Here is a 4,297-nt window from a genome sequence, read left to right on the forward strand (position 1 = left end):
CAGGCGCGCGCCCCCAGCTGCTCTCTCATAAAGCGATAGGCGGGCGGAACGGCAGCTAGAGGCGGCCCACGGACCCAATCGCTTTACAGGAGGAGGAGCCATGACTCAGCCCCCTCAACTTCTCCTCCAATAGGAAAGGACAGAGCCGCGTGGGATTTTGGGAATGCTAGTTTCAACCGCTGTTTACTACTTTGGGGCAGAGCAGACCTCCGTGGCAGAGAAGTGGGTGCAAGTGTTGCTGTTAGTGAGGGCTGAACACTGCCATTTGAATGCAACAAAGACACGCATGGGATGGTACCGCCCTCATCACGGGATGTCTTAGTTTTCTTTGGAGGTTTCCTAGGGAGGTTGTGGAATCTCCATCTCTGGAGATATTTAAGAGTAGGTTAGATAAATGTCTATCAGGGATGGTCTAGACAGTATTTGGTCCTGCCATGCGGGCAGGGGACTGGACTCGATGACCTCTTGAGGTCCCTTCCAGTCCTAGAATCTATGAAATATACTGAGATAAATCTTGATCCTCCTGGGGGGGAGGGTTGGAGTGGATGAGAGAAGGTTAGAGAGGAACAAGGAAGGGGAAAAAGCCCTTACCACTGAAAGTATTTATAAAAGGTCCCTCTCGCAAGGTGCATCCATGTTCCGGAGATCAAAATCTAGCCACCGGCCTCTGTACAGAGCTTAAAGTGGTTTGAAAAAAAGTGTGGGTGGGAGGGGTGTCATAACCGGGGAGCAGCAGTGTTGGTAAAACTGCTTGACGTGACCTGAACTGATTTTTAAAGATATTTTTTGGCCTGATCTGTGACCCCTTGTAATCGTCCCTGCACTTTGAGCATCCACCACCCACCCCCTCTAAGATTGATGGAGCTATCTAAAGATAACACATACGAACGGCCATACTGGGTCAGACCAGAGGTCCATCTAGCCCAGTATCCTGTCTTCCAACAGGGGCCAATGCCAGGTGCCCATGGGTGGCGCATGAACTGCTGGCTGGGGGAGGCTAGCCCTCAGCCCTGCCTCTTCCACCCAAGGTCCCACCCCTTCTAAACCCCCTGGAACCCAGAGCCCCTCTACCGCAGCCACCAGCCCCTACCCCAGGTTGGCTAGTGCCTGCAGCCCCTCCCAGCCCTGGAGGGCCAGGAGGGTGAGTGCTGCAGCCCCCTAGCCTCAGGAAGGCCAGTGGCACTGATCAAGTGGCGCCCTGGGGGCGAAGTGTGGGCGGGGCCATGCCTGGCTGTTTGGGGAGGCAGTCTCCCCTACCCACTGCCCATGCAGGTGCCCCAGAGGGAATTAACAGAACAGGGAATCATCAAGTGATCCAGTCCCTGTCGCCCATTCCCAGCTTCTGGCAAAACACATTCTGAATCCACATGTTAAAGGCTAATAAACTAAATTTGAGCCTGAGCCAAATAAACCTGCCAAACACAGAGACGAAAATCAAAACAAACTCTAAATAAATAAAGGAAATAACTTTAAACAAACATTAAGGGCCCGACTCCTCTCTCCAATGCACGGGTGTAATTCAGCCACATTCAGGGTCAGCAATTTTGTGGAAGTCACAAACAAGCCAGGTTCCTAGTCTGAAGGCCTGACTGGCCTTTAGGTGGGGACAGAAAATAGCTTGATCAACAAATTTTTTTCAATGGTACATTTTTCTTGGATGGTGCAAAACCACCAATCAGGAGAAAAACAACACAGGGCTAAAGAGAGGTGATGACGGGGGTTCAAAGATTAGCTCTCTTTAAAGAACATTTGTTCCTTGCAGATTCAGAGGGCTGACCCTGGATCACAAACTCCTCCGGCCTAAGGGATTTCTGAATGTGCAGAGAAGAAATCAGCACATAGGTGTCCTGCGCCCATTCGCCGTTGCCCTTGTACTGCCATTTACACTAGTGCAAAGTGGATGTAAAATGCTACAAAATTAGAACAATTGCGTTTCCACTCACTTTTGCACGCGTGTATATGGCAACACCAGGTGTAGGACAATGGCGAATCAGGCCCATTATATATGAAAAGGAACTCAAGGCCCACAAGGAGATTAACATTCACACATACCAGGCCTGATTCTCCTCTCACATCAGTTTACACCAGCGTAGACTAAGGCCTCATCTACGCTTAACACTTCTAGGGCATAGCTTTGTCAGTCAGGGGTGTGAAAAAACCCACACCTCCTAGCGACACACTTGTGCTGACAAAATGCCCAGTGTAGGAGCAGCTACACTGACAGAATAGTGCTGCTTCGTCAGCACAATTGAGGCTGTTCACGGAGGTAATGGCACAGTGTGGAGGGGACAACAAATAAGGATTATGGGGTAGTAGCAGAGAGGAGGAAGGGAACCAGGATTGGAATAAAAAGGGGAGCTGCAAGTCAGAGTCCTGGATTCCCCTCCCCACATAGCCCTTCCCTATAGCTTCCCCTGCTATCCTACGTCCCATTCATATTGAGTTGTATGGTTTTTTGATGTATCCACTAGAGACTGGGTGGAGATCACCCCATTCCTGGTCCTTTATATCTGTCTTAGACATGGCTTATCATCCCTACATAAATTTGTTAGTCTCTAAGGTGCCACAAGTACTCCTGTTCTTTTTGCGGATACAGACTAACACGGCTGCTACTCTGAAACCATCCCTACATTAGGGCACAGATTTTGATAAGCAACACACAAGGCCAAACAACTGGCAGCGTTATTAATGGAGCTACGCCGGAGATGAACTTGGCCCATCATTTCATCGAACAATCAATCGGAAAGCGCAGTCCCAAATTCTGCTCTCAGCTACTCTGGCGCAGCCCCTATTGATTTCCACCCCCGTTGATTTGAATAACAATCACCAAATTTCTACAAAAGAAAGAGCCCCAGACAATAGTGCCGAGAACAATCTGCTTCGGCGTCAAGAGCCACACATGGGAAAGTCCAGAAAACAGAAGTAGCTGCACAAACAGGTCTGTATTTGCCTGGCAACAGCCTCCTCCTGCTCCAATCCAGAACGCCTGCCAGTTAGGTGAAAATGTCTTTGCACCTTGGCTGAGTGGTACTTCCGAGTACAGCCAATGGATAGGCAGCTCAAGAAGGGACGGCAGAGCGTGGTTGGCTGAGACTGCAGGCCGCTCAGCCAGTCCCTGCAAGGAGCACAACAAAGGGAAAAGAGGAAGCTTGCAGTTGCAGCTTATACAGTCAAACTGATTTTTTCCCTCTGGCTGATAAAGCCCCACATGCAACTAGTGTTATTTTTAGCAGCGTTTTGCAATTGCAGCTTTACTGCAGAACTCTGGCTTGACAATGTTCTGTGCCTTTTAACCACCTTTTTGTGCAAAGAGACCCCAGTTTGCCCTCCATTCCCTTCAGACCTGTGCACGCTGCAGCTGAAATCATTGTAGCAAGGTTTAGCATCCTTGACCACTTGAGTCAGGGAGGCCAGATTCTTCTCTCTCTTGTAAATCCATCCGGTCCAACTCCTCCCATGTTACTCTAGGGTTTAAAACTCTGGAGAGGCCAAACAGTGGGGCAAGAGCCTTTTTAACTTGCTTTTTTTAATTGCATGTGACTTGAGATGAAGACAAGTCCAAGACCCAGACCCAAATCCTCCTGAACTCTGGGGAAGGCTGGGCCTGTCCCTAGAATGGTTCCAAACCAGAACCAGGCCTTCAGATCTATCATCTTGGACTTATCTCTCAGTCCTTGGCAAAATTTGATTTGAGCCTGGAATTCAAAGGCAAACTCCACAGTGCAGCCCCCATTTTTCCAGGCAGCAATGCACCCAGCAGAGGCAAAGCATCGATCCGTGAGCAAATTACACATGCAGAAACTGTTTCTCCCCTGCTTCACATCCTGCCTCGTAATTTACACCTGGACAGAGAGGGTGTAAAGTTCACCACTCATTCACACCAATGGTGCTGTTGCACACTCACTTTTCACAGGTTGAATGGCACTATGAGGTGGCAAGGCAGGAAATCAGCTTCCCTCATACCAGGGTAGGTCAGGAGTCAGCAGGGTGATGTTGGCGCAAGGGAGATCAGAACCATCTCAACACACTATGCTCTACAGATCCTGTACCCTGGCAACTCTCCTGGACTGTTTCCTAGCCAGCCCCTGCTAAGCCTGGACAGCATCGGTGGGTGAGAGGAGAGTGCACCACCGGCTCTAAAACAGTTCTTTCCCCTTGGAGCCTGTGGCTCACAGCGATTCACCCCCTCCACCACGCTACAAGGCTGTATGTATGTGCAGCAAACGCAAAGGGATGGAGCAGCTTCTCCCAGGTTCATTAACCCCAGCGCGGGGTCAGAGAGGAGGAGCCTTGCATG

The sequence above is a fragment of the Terrapene carolina genome, unplaced genomic scaffold (assembly GCF_002925995.2).
Source record: "Terrapene carolina triunguis isolate 2854851 unplaced genomic scaffold, T_m_triunguis-2.0 Scaffold236, whole genome shotgun sequence".
Classification (NCBI taxonomy): Eukaryota; Metazoa; Chordata; order Testudines; family Emydidae; genus Terrapene; species Terrapene triunguis.